At 36.7% G+C, this 16,737-nt stretch overlaps 1 protein-coding gene and 1 non-coding gene across 6 annotated transcripts in view; both read right to left on the minus strand.

The window, feature by feature from the left end:
* Nucleotides 1–15,246, minus strand: part of elf1 (E74-like ETS transcription factor 1) — a 52,175-nt gene extending 36,929 nt beyond the window's left edge. Inside the window, exons 1-2 of one of the 5 annotated variants that reach the window (XM_048176642.1) lie at nt 14,888–15,246; nt 4,796–4,964 (exon numbers count right to left, since the gene is read on the minus strand). The gene's annotated coding sequence lies outside the window, so the exon portion shown is untranslated. Of the gene's footprint in view, nt 1–2,986; nt 3,323–4,795; nt 4,965–14,887 lie in introns of those variants that run through there. The other 4 variants (XR_007182747.1, XM_048176644.1, XM_048176648.1 and 1 more) reach the window with 4 other exon arrangements.
* A 1,375-nt stretch (nt 15,247–16,621) lies between these two features.
* trnae-uuc lies at nt 16,622–16,693 on the minus strand. The gene has a single exon. It is a non-coding gene; the product is annotated as a tRNA-Glu (tRNA).
* Nucleotides 16,694–16,737: the final 44 nt, after the last annotated feature.

Raw genomic sequence — 16,737 nt, forward strand, 5'->3', positions numbered from 1 at the left:
ACAGCATATCGACAAAGAAATGACTACTTGGACTACTTCAACAGAACACTACTGTTTTCAGTAAAAATGTAAAAGATACCCAACAGCAAAACAATTGTTATCTCATATGGTGATCTCATGTAACTTTTCACTTATAAATAGTCTGGGATTTTGCATACTGTAGTCATGGTCATATTAGAGACATTTAAACTGTAGTCAGTTTCAACGTTTCTAAACATTTCTTTGAGTACTATGTCATATTGATAAACTAGCTTTTAAGATTAAGATCTCTCTAAAAAAATGTATGCTGTATGACAGGAAATCTTAAAGATTGAAAAAAAAAAATGCTAGAGATGTCCTCAAAACCTCTAGTTAGCTACCAATCAGGTTCCTCAATCTACAATTCAAAAAACTCAATCAAAGCTGAAGGAATGACAAAGCACTAAAAGAACAGAAATACTAACAAACTATAGTCTTCAATATAAGCCTTAGCAACAGTTCTCATACCATCCACGCTAGAGCTGCACAATATATCAAAATTATCTAAATATCGCAAATGTACATACCACGATATGCATATCGCAATGGCTTGCGATAATTGCATGATTTTAATATTTCAAAAGATTACAAAAAGTCCAAGTTTTAGGTCGACACAGAGAGTAGACTGGACACATGACTGTTACATACGTGTGACATGCTTAATGTTATTAGCTGCAATAAGCTGAGTAGTCACGCACATAGAAAGCCGCCTATCAGACAGCATGTGATCCTGAATTCAGTTCTCTTCTGCATCTTATGGTCAAATACATACAAAAATTATGTAAAAATGCCCATCTTGGTGAGTAATTCATGTAAACACAGTTATGCCTAAACCATAAATGGACTAAACCATTGAGAAAGAAAGTACACGTGTAACAATATATTGGATCCGTACCGCTCCTAAAGTGACAGCAGCCTAATAAACCTGCTTAAGTCTATGAATAACTTTTGTAGCTTTAATAAGAATCAGTATACATTTAATTCATACAGTGAAGACTAAGCGTTTTTTTTTTATAATTGATTATTCAATTTCTGTTGTTAAATAAACCTCATCAAACATCGCATTATTTAACGAGTTATCACATATCGCATTTTTCTTCAATATCGTGCAGCCCTAATCCATGCCACACAATGCTGTGACAGGAAGAGGACAAATATTCTTTCTCAGGCCCAGCCCTCTTCTCTTCTCCATGCTAGACCAGCTAGAGCAGTATGGTTCACCCCTCCTGCTCAGCAGGACCTAATGATCCAATTACAGGCAAGGACTTGTTGACGCTGTTTTATGTGAAGAGCCAACCTGACACTACTGGCCTCGCTGCCAACTGTGACAGAAACTCAGACCTAAAGAGAAGGCCCAAACAAAGCAATCTGCAGCACAGGGGCCTGTGTTTGACTACTAGCCAACTCCAGGTGCCCTGGCTCATTTACAAAACAAATCAGGGACAGTCGGGTGGGGGGCATAATAGTTGGAGTGGTGTTGGTATCTCCAGCTTAACAGGGGGTCTGACAAGATAACACAGCCATTAAAGTAAAATCTGATATTGCCCTGAACACCTGAGGTCATATGACATAGGGTGTGTTGGGTGGGGGAAAATTCCCTAGAAGTTTTCTGACCTCCACCAAAATTCTTTCATATGTGAATGTGACTGAACACAAAGGATGTTTTAAAAAACCAAATGCACTTGTATTGTAATATTTTTACATGAACAATAATGAATATAAGAAGCTCATTATGATTAGTTAAAAACCTATAAAAGACCTCAAAAATCTAATTAGAAATATTACCAAAACAAGCAATGGCATTAGCCTAAAGCTGATGCCCACGTGACTGTCTGTAACTTCAACAAAGATATTAATTTGCTTAAAACTTTCAGTATCACTCTTGGCCACATGCTTGAACATTATCATGTCAAAAAATTACTGTTTTGTCTAGGAGACTGATTTCCCTACTACTTACAAGCTAGTCTCAGCGCATTCCATGGAGATGATGACAAAAGTTACTATAGTAAGTATGGTGTCAGGCATAATTACACGTGGTGAAGTCAGTCGAAATGACGTTCTGCGAGGGTTATATCTCAAAAAAAAAAAGAGAAAGAGCAAAAAAGAGGTGCTCGGGTACAATGACTAGATTTGTTTGTCACTCTCCTCTCTCCTGGGTTACTGTGGTTTCTTAGAACAACTGGATGAGCAACATTCAGACCAGGTTTCACGGCAATGATGAGGCCTGATAAGCCAGTCTAAAAATCAAACTGAAATCTACAAGCCCACGTAATGGAATCAATGACACTCTACAACAGCAAAACCGCCACTTACGTGAAGAAAAGGTACATTGGTGCTAAAGTTAATTGTATGCATTGTGCATAGTTGGCAACTTGGTAAGCATATAGCTTAAACAGGCAAAGAAATAATTGAAAAGTTTATTTTGACACTGCAACCCACTCTAACCGTCGTATGGGCTTGGTCAACAGGCTTACAAAACACGATTGCCTACCTCACTCTTGGTACCCATATAAGGCAATGATACTTTGCAAAACATGTGACTATAAACTTGTAAATACGCACACTATATCATAAATATGTTTCGTTAGATTTGTACAACTGCAAAATGGTCTTTCATGTAGGGAAAACAGCACTAATCCTGTTTTTACACACGTCTGTAGCAATTTATAATAAAATTGTGAATCATTCGTACGATAGTTGATTATTAAAGGTAGACTAAACGCACAGATTATCGATACTTAGCAGCATCGTAATAAAATGTACATTGAAAACTGTATTTAAATGTTGACCTAAAAAGAACTGAAAATGTAATTTCATAACAAACGCAATGTATATTGCCTATACAGGTATGTGGAAAAAAAAGACGAATAATGCTTTCAAAGCAAAGAATGCAGACAACAGATACTTCGCGCTAAAAGATATACAACTGAATAATATTAAGTCATAAAGATATAAAATGGTCACTAACCTTAAACGTTCAGTGGTTTCATGTCAAACTCCATGGCTATGGAGCAAAACATTCATGAAAATGTTGGAAAAATTAGATAAAAAAGAAATTATCTTAAAAAAAAGAGAAAGATTATGTTGACGGGAGTAAAAAAAAAATAAAAAATAATCCAAGGGTGTGTCTAAAGCGAATCGAATGGCATGTTCAAGGTGTTGAACACTGACCTGCCCTCTGCCTCTCCCACTCACTTCAGTGGTAGTACGAAAGAACGAAAATGAGAACAGAGTAGGGGAGGGCAATGGCTGCGGGTTGAAATCTTTAAAAAAGAGAAGTACTGCAAAGCAAAGCTCTCTCTCACTGTGACTCATCCCCCCTGAGTAACCACTGACAGACAGGCTGTGAAACAGAACTTTAGCTTAGAACCAATCGGATGCAAGGGCAGAGCTAATATGCAAATGACTTCAGGTGAGCTCAGGCTGTGGTTTGGATAGGCTGGGAAGCCCAGTGGGGGAGGGGAAACCTGAACAAAGTAACAACCAGACTACACCTTGAGGCTTGAGCTATGCGAGACGGGTAACACAAGACTGGGTAAGAGTGTAAAGGTTTTCATCAACTTGACGTAGACGTGGCAGGAGTAAATCAAGCATGGGGATTTCCACCCAGATGAAATGTTTTTTTAAAATGAGTTGTTTTGAGGAGAGCGAAAACCAAAATGTATATCAACTGACTAGATCTCTCTGTAGTTCCTTTTTTTGAGTGCTGCTAGAGCTTTTATTTGAGAAGGTGAAATGGGAGTGGCCCTGCAGGTCATATGACACCTCATAAAGCAGGCTTTATGTTTGATATGAGGCATGAAAGAGGCCACGCATTATAAAACTGGAAGAGCCGCCCCACCTGGTTGTGCTGTTGAAAAGAACAGCGACAAAAAACACTTCCAATTCATCAGAGGCCCAACCACTGATTTCTACGTCACTACGTTCTTCCAACCAAAGGGAAGGTACAGAATTGTGACTCTGCTGCTTGATTCGGCTATATTCTAATATTTAAACATTAAGGGATAGTTCTCCCAAAAATGAAAATTCTGTCATCATTTACTCAACCTCATGTTGTTCCAAACTCTATTTGAAGAACTGTTTGAAGAACCTCAATAGGGTCCAAAACCACATTGGATTGGACTAAATAACAGTAAGACATTTTTCAAAATGCCTTCTTTTGCATTCTACAGAAGAAAGAAAGTCTTACAGGTTTGGGACAACATGAGGATGAATCCTCTGTGCCAAACACCCTATTGAATTGACCAAGATATAAAGAATAATGTCAATCTGCCCCATTCTGCCATTAGGTTTTGTCATCCTATCTTTGTGCATATGCAGCCACAGCCTTTGTCAAGCATTTTTATCTGAGACAATCCAGCTGACAAACAGGAAACCAGGGTCTGTGGCATGGTGTGGCTTAGTGAAAAGAGCTGAAATGCAGTCGGTTTTGTCACCATTCACATGAGTAAATGAGACAGTAAATGCAAAGAGACAAATAGTCATTTAATTGACACTTTGCCAACTACAGCAGCGGTTACGTTAGTTAGGGCTTACCGACAACTACCTGCCTCTTTCTGAGAAAATCTTAACTGTACCAATGAACTGTTGGGGAGTAAAAAAAAGAAAAAGAAAAGCAGTCAGGCCACTTGGGTAACCTTCAGTCTCGTGGGCGTGTTCTCAAACTTGCTTAAGAATCGAAGCCAGTCCATTATATATTGTATACACGCAGTCCTTAAAAGACTAAAGAGGATTACAAGGAAGCAAAAAAGTTAAGAAAAGGTAGAAAAATAATTACCATGGCTTGGATTGCTGGGTGGCCTATAATGTTCAATTCAGCATCATGAATGTGATGGAAAATGTGTAAACACACGGCGAGCACCTGCCCCTCTGTTCCAACAATGATATATAAACCGTCTGTGACATCAAGTGGGACACATCAAACAAGTCCAACAGGATCCACATCACTGAAATAAAAGCACAAAGAGATGATATTTGCATATAATATTAGTATTTTGCTAGAAATGGCAGTGCACCCAACAAATATATAAAAAGAGAGTAAAACTGTCTATTAAAATTAGGTTATCTCATCTCAGTATCAGTTGATAAACTGTCCAATCCAGTATTACTGTCATTATCTACTTAGTATAATTATATGTTCAAGCCTAAGAACAATAATATAACACCATATAATAGAACATAATATAACTTATAACATAACATAATATAAAAAATACACTGCCCGGCCAAAAAAAAAATAAAATAGGCAAATGCTTAAGAGTCTATGATTGAATCAATATTGCCGTGATTATTATGTTTCTAGCATGTTATATGTTTGGGAACAATTCTTCTAACCCTAATTAATGGAGTGTGTAGCTTTTAATTCCTAAACAACCATGTAGGAAGAAGTATCATGGTCATATTCTAGGATGACAAAGCCAATATTCATCAGACTCAAATTGTGAAAGAATGGTTGGTAGGGAGCATGAAGAATCATTTTCACATATGAATTGGCACCTCTGAATCCAGACCTTAAATTCATTGAAAGTCTTTGGGATGTGCTGGAGGAGACTTTAGAGAATTGATAACATCACAACATTTATTTCCATCAAGAGGAGCATAATTTTTTTGGTCAAGACCTTGTATTGATAAGTATTTGTCTATTTAAAATCAAATTTTTATTTATTTATTTATTTTTGGCCGGGCAGTGTATAATATAATATAATATAATATAATATAATATAATATAATATAATATAATATAATATAATATAATATAATATAATATAATATTAGTGTAGTCAATCGATTAAAAAATAACTAATTAATCACATTTTTTCTGTAATTAATTATGATTAAAAACATTGGAGTTTTTAATATTTTTATATTGTAATAATTTCACAGTTACTCTCCAAATTAGTGTAGAAACAACTTAAAGACAGTATATTTTAAATGTTTCTTTAATGGCATCTTTTTATGAATGAAGGCCAGTATCACTGATACTAATACTGGTACTGATGTCTATATGAAATTGATTTTTTTGTTTTTTTAAAGGTCCCGTTTTTCGTGGTTTTTTGAAGCTTTGGTTGTGTTTATTGTGTGCAATATAACATGTGTTCATGTTTCGCGTGTAAAAAAACAGTATTTTTCACATAATTCACTTATCTGTATACCGCTGTTTCCACTGTCATAAAAACGGGCTGATGACTTCCTTGTTCTATGAAGTCCCTCCTTCAGAAATACGTAACGAGTTCCTGTGTTGCGATTCGACAGCAGCTTAGCGCTCCTTGCCCGGAAAGGTCACGCCTCTTACCATAACGTGGAGATGCACGCGCTCAGTGTTATTGTAAACATGTCTTTAATTTTACCCTATCAATTTGAGCCGGAATCAGACCCGGTGATTGGACTGCGGGATGAAAATAACAGCGTTTCGACGACATGGCGACAAACACACTCTACAAACGCAACTCTTGTGTATTCCTGTGGGCGGAGGTTAGTCAAAAAACTGTTTTAGTGATGTCATTAAAGAAGGAAGTAGAAGGATGTAGTCCAAACTGGCCGTTCGATGTAGGCGACTTCTGTTAAATAAAATATCTCGCTTGGCATTGAACTTTGAGCTTTAAAATTTTACATTTTTTATTTATACTCTAACAACAACATTATACACTAACTAAAGTTTGAAACATGGGATCACGAAGAACGGGACCTTTAAACAATATTTATAGACATTCAGCATTACAGTATAACTAAAAGCTATCAATTTCAACATTTATTATGCTATAAAAAAAAATAAGAACCTTTAATTTAAGTGAACCTAAAACAACTTCAGAGAAGATTCAATTTGAGATTTGAGAATTCAATTGCCCTCACAGCAACCAGACCCTGATCACATGCCTCTGCTGACAAAGTTCAAAGACACACCTTTCCTATACAGCCTAAAAATAAAACCAGCCCATTCGCCTTTACTAGCACTGCATGACTGAATCCAAGCTAAACACAGCTGAGCCACAAGAAGGCCTCGTTTTCTGCTGTGTGCCTGTTTTAAAACGTAGATGGCACACTTTGGTTTTGCCCATGTCCGGAGTGGATATTTTTTTTCTGTTACCTCCTATAAATTTACTTCAAATGAATTGCTGACATAAAAATGTAACTGTGGCTTAAGTACTCTCAGGAATGCTAATGTACACTCATAGGTTAAAGTCAATTTACTCTAACCAACTGACATGTTCTGTCTTGCTATAAAACCTTTACCGTTTATAAGGAGAACAAATAAACTGCATATGTCTCATTATCAGTTATGCAACAGAACTCCCTGGATGCCTTTATAATATTACTTACATCACTGAAAGATGTAAAACACTAGCATAAGACGATAGGTCCAAAAATAGGCATAGCCTTGAGATAAACGACAAAGACAATGCACTTTTCAGGGCTGGACATGTTGTTTGTCAGAAACTGAGGTCAGGTGGTGAGGCTTTGGGTACAAAGAAAAGCCCTCCCTCCATACCATCCTGGTTAAGAGCAGTCCTCAAAGGACCAAGGGGCAAAAGAAAAGGGCAGTGGAGCGTTCTAATTAAATCCAGACAGAAGAAACATGAAGTCATTCCACATAGGTCTTGTAGAAACTATGGTTTTAAATGGAGATAAACATGCCTGAAATTAGCCTTTTCCACATTTTTATGCCATTTTCATCACAAACATGCCCTTCTAAAGTCCTTGGTGACCAGAATTCAGTTCATTGCGTGCTTCAATACACTGACAAAGTAAAGGTTAATTGAACGCCACACCACAGTCCACAGGATTCCAAGGTAGCAGCCTTTGTAAATACGATTGTGGACCACAACATTACATCTGGTCAACCTTGAAATCCTGTCAGCTAAGAATGACAAGAAATGTGGGATTATGAACCGATACAACATTCCTGACCTCAGAAAGAAATGAGTGGATGTGAAGTGGGATAGCAGGAGTTTCAAAGGGAATTCCATTTCTTCACTAAGGTGCTGAGTCATTCCTTCCATGATATGTGTCAATGACTCTTACAGGTAAATAAAGATACTCCCACTGAAAAAAAAAGCCTCCAGCAATTTAGACTTCCATTACAAGTTTTATATATTAACCTTCTGCTCCACAGAGTCAAGATTTGTAATCAATGTAATTTAGCAAATTTATAACTACTGGTTAGGTATACAGGAAACATAATAGGAGAATTTAAGCAAGATCATCTTGATCTTGAACAATTGTTTTTAGAATGCTTAGTTTTAGAACAGTTTAAAATTCTGAACAGTTAGAACAATTTGAAAATTCTAAATAAAAATTCTGTCATTTACTCACATTCAAGTTGTTCAAAATACCTGACTTTCTTTCATCTGTGGAATACAAGAGATTTTGATGAATGCCAGAAGAGCTATTTTTAAATGTGCACATAAGCAAATGACATTTGAAAGCTATGGCTGAGGTAAAGATTATTTAAAATATTTCTTCTTGTGTACAACAGGATTAGGGCTGCTGCGCTGCACGATCGTTTTAGCACCGAAATTGCAATGTGCGCATCCGCGATAGTTAACCTGTATGGATCAGACAACGCGGTTCAAAACGCAAGTGATTCTCGGATTAATTACAAAGTTTGACCATCATACAATTATAGTTTAACATTTAAACGTGTTTTAGGTCCTGTCAGTTTAAACCATTTGAGTGCACAAAGACACAAAAGAGAACTCAATTCTGAACGTGCAGCTGTTTTCTGTGCACACACACACGCGCACACAAACGCGCACACAGCCTCGCCGAATCACGTGAACACTAAATGCTGTTCACTTCCATTCTCTTCTCTTTCCATTTGTGTGCCTGAATGGACACACACATGCAAAAAAAATTGTCAAAATGCACGTAAAACATGGAATATCCTCAAACACAGTTGCTTATGGCTTAGGTGAACTAAACAATCTAGAAAGAAATCCGGATGTATATTTTGGATTCACGCATTCGGTCTTAAAGTGACAGCAGCCTAAATTCCTGCTGCTTTCGGTATCATGAATGTTAAAGGTGCCCTAGAACTTCTTTTTAAAAGATGTAATATAAGTCTAAGGTGTCCCCTGAATGTGTCTGTGAAGTTTCAGCTCAAAATACCCCATAGATTTTTTTTAATTCATTTTTTTAACTGCCTATTTTGGGGCATCATTAACTATGCACCGATATATAGGTTGCAGCCCCTTTAAATCTCGTGCTCCCCCGCCCCGGAGCTCGCGCTTACCTTAAACAGCAAACACAAAGTTCACACAGCTAATATAACCCTCAAAATGGATCTTTACAAGATGTTCGTCATGCATGCTGCGTGCATGGATCGGATCATGTGAGTAAAGTATTTATTTGGATGTATTACGTTTGATTCTGAATGAGTTTGAGGCTATGCTGCGTGGCTAAAGCTAACATTACACACTGTTTGAGAGATTTATAAAGAATGAAGTTGTGTTTATGCATTATGCAGACTGCAAGTGTTTAAAAATGAAAATAGCGACGGCTCTCTTGTCTCCGTGAATACAGTAAGAAACGATGGTAACTTTAACCACATTTAACAGTACATTAGCAACATGCTAACGAAACATTTAGAAAGACAATTCACAAATATCACTAAAAATATCATGTTATCATGGATCATGTCAGTTATTATCGCTCCATCTGCCACTTTTGCTATTGTTCTTGCTTGCTTACCTAGTCTGATGATTCAGCTGTGCTCATCCAGACGTTTTGCCCTTGTCTAATACCTAGAACATGGGCTGGCATATGCAAATATTGGGGGTGTACACCCCGACTGTTACGTAACAGTCGGTGTTATGTTGAGATTCGCCTGTTCTTCGGAGGTCTTTTAAACACATGAGATTTATATAAGAAGGAGGAAACAACGGAGTTTGAAACTCAGTGTATGTCTTTTCCATGTACTAAACTCTTGTTATTTAACTATGCCAATATAAAGTCAATATTTAATTCTAGGGCACCTTTAATCAAACAACAATAGACAAAGAGAAAAATCACTTTTGTAGTTTTAACACAGATTAATTACATTCATATATACAGTGAATACTATGCAGTGTTATTTTACATTTGATTATTCAATTTACCTCTACTGTTAGACTTAACCCTAACCCTGAAAAATATAAAGCACTATTTATTCAATTTGTATCTTTGTTCTATTATATTTATCAATGCTTGTAAGTTGTTAATTATTTTCTATGCATAATAACTCACCTACAAAATCACCCCAATCATCCTAGAATGATTAATTAAATAAAAGGTTTGAACTTTCCCTTTACATTTTTTTTTTGAGACTTGGATAGGTTGTTTGTGCTGGATAGAATTAACAAGATGACTACAATCAGGTATGTGAAAGGAAAATATAATGAGTTTACACCATGAATGGTGTAACAGTGCCATCAAGACATCAATGTCTTCTGCATTATCTCTTTATAATATGAGGGAAATACTATTTGGTCTACACAAGAAAGTTACTACCTCTTGCCAGACAGTATACGATCCTCACAAAACCTCAACCAATTAAACATTACACAAAGAGCAAGGCCAACATTCCACACAGTTCAAATCACACATCTGTGGATGGAAAGTATTGACCAGAGCAAAGAGGGGGGGAAAACAATCTAAAAACACAGAGACACTTGACACTCTTTAAAATAATCTAATTCTTTATCAGTCTACCTTGTCACTTATCTCAGACTGTGAAAGTGCCAATCCCTTTTACGCACATTATAGTGAAAAACAACAGAAGCTGAGCCGCTAATGATGGTTGTGGTGTCTGTTTTAGAGCTTAAATGGTCAAATGGTTTGTTTTCTCTCTGAGGGCCAGACACTGGAAAGCATTATGCTAGATGAATACCTAATGTCTCAGTCTATTTAAATAATTTACATCCAAGCCTGAGGGATGAAAAATCAATTGTTCTAAAATTCCCTTTTCAAATATAATCAAAATAAATAATTGAATAGGTAAAGTATTTTTAAAGATGTTTTTACTCTGATTGCTTTATTCTTTCCCCATCTAGCGAGACTGAATGAACCTTTTACTGGACTGAGTCACGCTGCAGATGATGAACAGTACTAACAGACTCCATGTGCCATGATACTTTACACATTAGACTGTTTTCACTTTCAAATTGTAAATCAGATGGATGAATTAGTCACATATGCCACTTTAATGGACCATCTAAATCTCAAACACACTCAAGAACATTTACTCAACATCTGACCCACACACTTCTTTCACACATTGACTTGTAATAAAAAACAAATGTTATAATGTAATTTGAGGTCTACTGAAACAATACATTTTGGGACCTGAAAACATGGATGTAACTTAAAGATGACTGCATTTTACAAAACTGTCCCTTTAAAAATTCAGTCAATATAATAAACTGTCACTGGAGAGCAAATCTTGAAGCTCTTACTGAAAACAGCCATCAGCAATAAGATGTGCCTGCTAGAAAATACACAAGCTTTGCATTTTGTCTTTCGTTAGTCAAAACAAAGGCAGTCGGCCTTGTATCTGCTTAGTGAAACTCCCACATATTTGGCTACTGCCAGCTGTACAGCAAGGTTACAAGAGCATGACATTACACTATATCACTCTATTAATTTAATGTGAAAGAAAACAGAGGACACAATTTCTTTCTAAATTATACAGTTGTGCTATGATGGTAAGGAAATCCATTAGGCTTCAAACTAAGATGATCTGATGTCTTATTCTGGCAACATCGTAGGTATGATCACCCATCTCCCCTTCTTACACTACGAATAACTATAACCTTGACAATTTCTTTTAATAAAAATTCTATTAAAGGGATAGTTCACCCAAAAATGAAAATTCTGTCATCATTTACTCACCCTCAAGTTGTTCCAAACCTTACTTCTGCTGATCACAAAAGAAGATATTCTGAAGAATGTCGGTCACCAAATGGTTGATGCCTTCTAGTATTTTTTTTTTATTTTTTTTTTATGTGGAAGTCAATCAACTGTTTGGTTACTGTTATTCCTCAGAATATCTTCTTTTGTGTTCAGCAGAAGAAAGAAAATTTTACAGATTTGGAACAACTTGTGGGTGACTAAATGGACTATCCCTTTAAGACATGACTAATTACTAAGGAAAGCTAATACATATATGTATCTATATTAGTAATATTACAAACGGTGAAACTTATGACTAATAAGGAAATCCTGATTTGTGTCATTTCAGGGCGATGAGTTTGTGTTCTGAGCAATTTATTTATTGATTGATTTATTTGGAATGTATTTTCATACTTGCTAGAAATATTTATATTTTTCAACAAATCAGCTTTATATGGGGTTAATAATTCAAAAACGGTTTACTAATATTTCTTTCTAAAATTTGATCACTATTTTGTTTTCTTGACAAAAAGGAAAACAAAATTACATGGATAGGAAATTACACGGATAAAATGTAACACTATAATTTCATTAACTCATTGATTTGTCTGCAGTTTGACACATTTTTACTGATTATTGATTTCAATATCAAAAATGATTTTTGCATTTTCAACAAAAACAGTTGTTGCTTGCTAACTGTTAATGTTAGCAAGCTTCATAACATTATCTTTGCAAGAATTTGCAACAACGATGGTGAATACATCACAGAAAACCAAACCATTACGTTTGCAAGAAAGAAAAAAACGGATATCCAGAATCAACTGATCAGTTTCAGTGGCAACACTAAAAGGCCAAGTGACAGTTATATCAATTGGTCTGGAGTCATCCTTATTGTTGAGCTCAATATATGAACACCACCACCTTGTGGAAGCCTATGGACTTTACGTTTTGCCCGCCCACTCTATGCCACAGAGACATAACATTTGTTTTGCTCTTGTCAGTGTTCCAGAACTAAACGATTAATGTCAACGTTTTGAGAAATTACTCAATGGACAATTACTCAATATAGCTGTAAGTTGTGTGACAATGGTGAAGTCTTTCCCAGAGAAAAACAGAAAAATGAGGTGTCATATTATGCATGTTGTCCTTGCACACTCATATCTTTGCTGATGCTTGTAGTCTGTCTGCAAGGAGGCAGCTCATGTTGCAGCAAGCTCTCAGCTGATGATGCCCTGGTGATGCAGTTCCTGGATGCAGAGTTTATAAAGACTGATGTCTTCAAATGTGGAGACAAATCAATAACCAGCCCATTAAGTCATATCTCATGTGATTTTCTATACACCATCAGGCCAAGACACAAAGTCAGAGCAGAGTGGAATGAGTTAGGTCACTCTGCCCCATATTTCAAGGTTGGCAGATGGGAGTCACCATCATGGCCACATATTCCAGCACTAGGGATGTTCCCTACACAGAAGCTTCCCACATACCTCTCATTGTCATTCTGGGATATCTCAGCCACGTGCCTCATCTGCTAAAAGAAGCAGTAAGATCATCTGAAAGCCCCTTTGTGCCTTCTGGCTCTCCAGTTCAAAGGCACAATAGGGTCATTGGGCATGAGTTCTGAGACACAAAGTCATAAGGAGAAAGGGGGAGTACCAAGGACTGTATTTCTGAAAGAAAAGAGTCAAGACAGCACCAACTAAGGGGTATATTTAGAGCCTCTCATTGAGGATAATTAGTTTCAGAAGACTGGAATTTCCAGCTATCTAAAGGCCTCTGGGGTGTGTGAGGGCTGGGGAGGGGGGCTGTTGTAATGGGAGGGGGTATCAGAACCAGCTGATAGCATTTCTGGATGAACCGAGCTGACTAATATCACAAACTCCCAAAGCAGGAGAACACAAGCACTCCCTGACCCCAGTACCTCCCATTGGCCAGAATGCTGAGAACGCTACAGCCAAAGAGATACTTCAAAATGCATGTCTCACAGGGGAGTTTTATATCCCAAAAAAATGTAAACATCTGGCAAACATTTAGACAGACAGACAATGGGTGAGACATCAAGCCACAAATAAAGAAAACAAATTAAGGAAAGACTACTTTGCGGCAAATGAGAGTGGGAGTCTCATCTGCACCAGCAGATCGATTTGATACTCTGTTACAGTATGAAATTACACACTAATTGTTACATATTGTAAGTTGGAAAATATGCTAAGATTTGTCCATTGGAATTGAGGTTCAAGGCACTTTAACCCTTATTTTTTTAAATAAATAAATAAACCTAACATAAAAAGATGTGACAACACAACAGACTATATGCAAGAATATGTTTTACATAACAAGCTGGTCACTATGTTATATCAGATAACGGATAAACAGCACTTTTGCCCACACATCAAGGGCATTCTTATTCACTCTCTGTGGCATTTTTGCCATAAGCCTTGGCTAATTTCTGATCTTGGTCACAAGTAGAGATAATGACAGTCATCAAATATAAACATCCACAAATGAGTGCTGGTCTGGATGAAAACATTGATGCACCACAAGCCCGAGCACCGAGGACTGGAAAACCGATTGTTCACACTCATGTAAAGTCCTTACTGTGTCCTGACCAGCAATGTCAGCCTGAGACAAGAGATTCTCACACTGAACCAGTCATTCTGGTCACATGCCTGCAATCATGCTGGAACAACTCAGTCCACAGTTATGGGAGAGGGGCACAACGGAGCAGTAGGTCAAGCTATCCTGGGGGCTTTTCAGATCAGAATGGTCATTTAAGATCAGAATGATGACAACATGTTGGTTAAGTGGAATTCAAGCAAATCCAAGTGAATGAAATAAGCAATGCTTGTACATTGAAATACATTGTACATACAATCACTGTAACAATAAGAACTTCTAAAAGACATCCTACATCTTAAATGTTCCTATAAGCTTTGAGAAATAACTTTAAAAGTGCAAAACAACTATCACATGAACAAGTTAGCGAGATGGTTCAAACACTTACCTTCATCTTAACGTGCCATAATTTACAGGTTTCAATGAGAAGTAAGTGGGGTAAGTGATGGACACACTGCATTCATTTCAGTGAAGCAATTCCTAAGAAATCTGTCATCATCCGAATCCTCCTCCCTGATGCAGTAATGTTGAATAGAAGTGACTTTATCCTCCTTGGCAAAGACAGAATCTTCTAAAAGCTCATTGTTTTTGAAGCTCTAGGCGAGCTTCGTCGTTTTCTATTGCCTAACATAAGGTTACACTGTTTTCACGGCGTGGGGAATTCCTTGCGCTCACATTTTCCCTCGAAAGCAATTGGTCCAGCGTTCGGCATCTACACTGCAAACGAGCGACGCGTCAAACTAACGCTCTCGTGTATTCAGTGAAGTGACGCGTCTTTCGGAGTTGCAGATGGGATGGGTGACGTCGGCACCTAGGCGACCAATCAAAGGATTTGTTTGTGTGAGCAGTGTTTACAGTTTTGCTCATTTTCATGGGGCTGTGGGACGGCATAGACAATAAATGAGAGACATCTCCAGTTGTACCAACAATTTTAACAGCGCCTTTCATTTAAACAATTTAACCCAGAGTAACATTGCACATATAATATGGGATATACATATCATGTGGGTTAAAGTCATAATGGCAGTAAAAAATATCGTCTTTGTTATAAGGCGATTACTATGACTGTGTTGGCTGAATAGTGTCCTTGTCCCGCAGGTGAGTGAGCGTTACATTGTTATATCAAATAAATTGAGACAACCCCTTAAAACACACTGAGCGTTAATTTGTGATGTTAAAAAATACAGATGACCCCTTAAAGACAGCGTCTGCCCCGCCCATTATCGGAATAGCCTGTTTGGGGAATTCAAGGGTAATAGTGTAGTTTGTGGTCAGGGGATTTACTCATTTATACTTAATTTGTATTGTTCTCAGACTTTCAATAGCAAAAAACACCTCTCTTGATTTAATTTTTAACATTTTCCAGAGAGAAACTACACATTTCCCAAATACTAGCACTGACTTAATATTTTGGGACATAAATAGAGAAATGTTGAAGTAAAAGACAAAACAATCAAAGTGAATACCAGGTTTCTTTTTCTTTCTTTCTTTCTTTCTTTCTTTCTTTCTTTCTTTCTTTCTTTCTTTCTTTCTTTCTTTCTTTCTTTCTTTCCAACCAAATATCCCTGAATATCTTTGGGATTTTACAGAATGTGTCAGAATAATTCCACATCTATTAGGAAGTGGGTGTTTAGCGAATTTCCCTTGAATTTCAGTTTTTTATAAAATCTAGATTTAGACTTAATTAGCTTTTTCATAAATCTTTTTTTTTTTACTATTATTTTAAACACAATTTACTGACCCTTATTTTTAATTATACCCTACCTGCACAGAATTACTCTTTTTAGATAGTTAGACCAACAATATAAAAAATAACCAATTAATGACTAGTGTCAAATTAAAAATTAGACAAATTTATCAGTGCTGTAAAAATATAGTGAGTTATCTTGACCCACTCTAAATGATACATAACACACATCAGTGACATTATAAAAGCTTGCTTTCGTTGATATTTAATGAAATAATGTATCTTGGTAATATTTAAAATAAAAATTTAATTACTATTGCATTAACATTATTTTACTTGAACGCCTCCTAGCAGTTAGCTGCTTTATTTTTGTATTTGTTTAATTATTTAGCTGATATTTTTTGTAATTTACACGTATAAAGCTAAAAACGTTACTTCCCATACCGGGAGTCGAACCCGGGCCGCCTGGGTGAAAACCAGGAATCCTAACCGCTAGACCATATGGGACGATATATGACGTTGGGGTTTTTGTATATTCATGCATGTGGAAA

This window comes from Megalobrama amblycephala, linkage group LG23, assembly GCF_018812025.1.
Source record: "Megalobrama amblycephala isolate DHTTF-2021 linkage group LG23, ASM1881202v1, whole genome shotgun sequence".
NCBI classification, from domain to species: Eukaryota; Metazoa; Chordata; class Actinopteri; order Cypriniformes; family Xenocyprididae; genus Megalobrama; species Megalobrama amblycephala.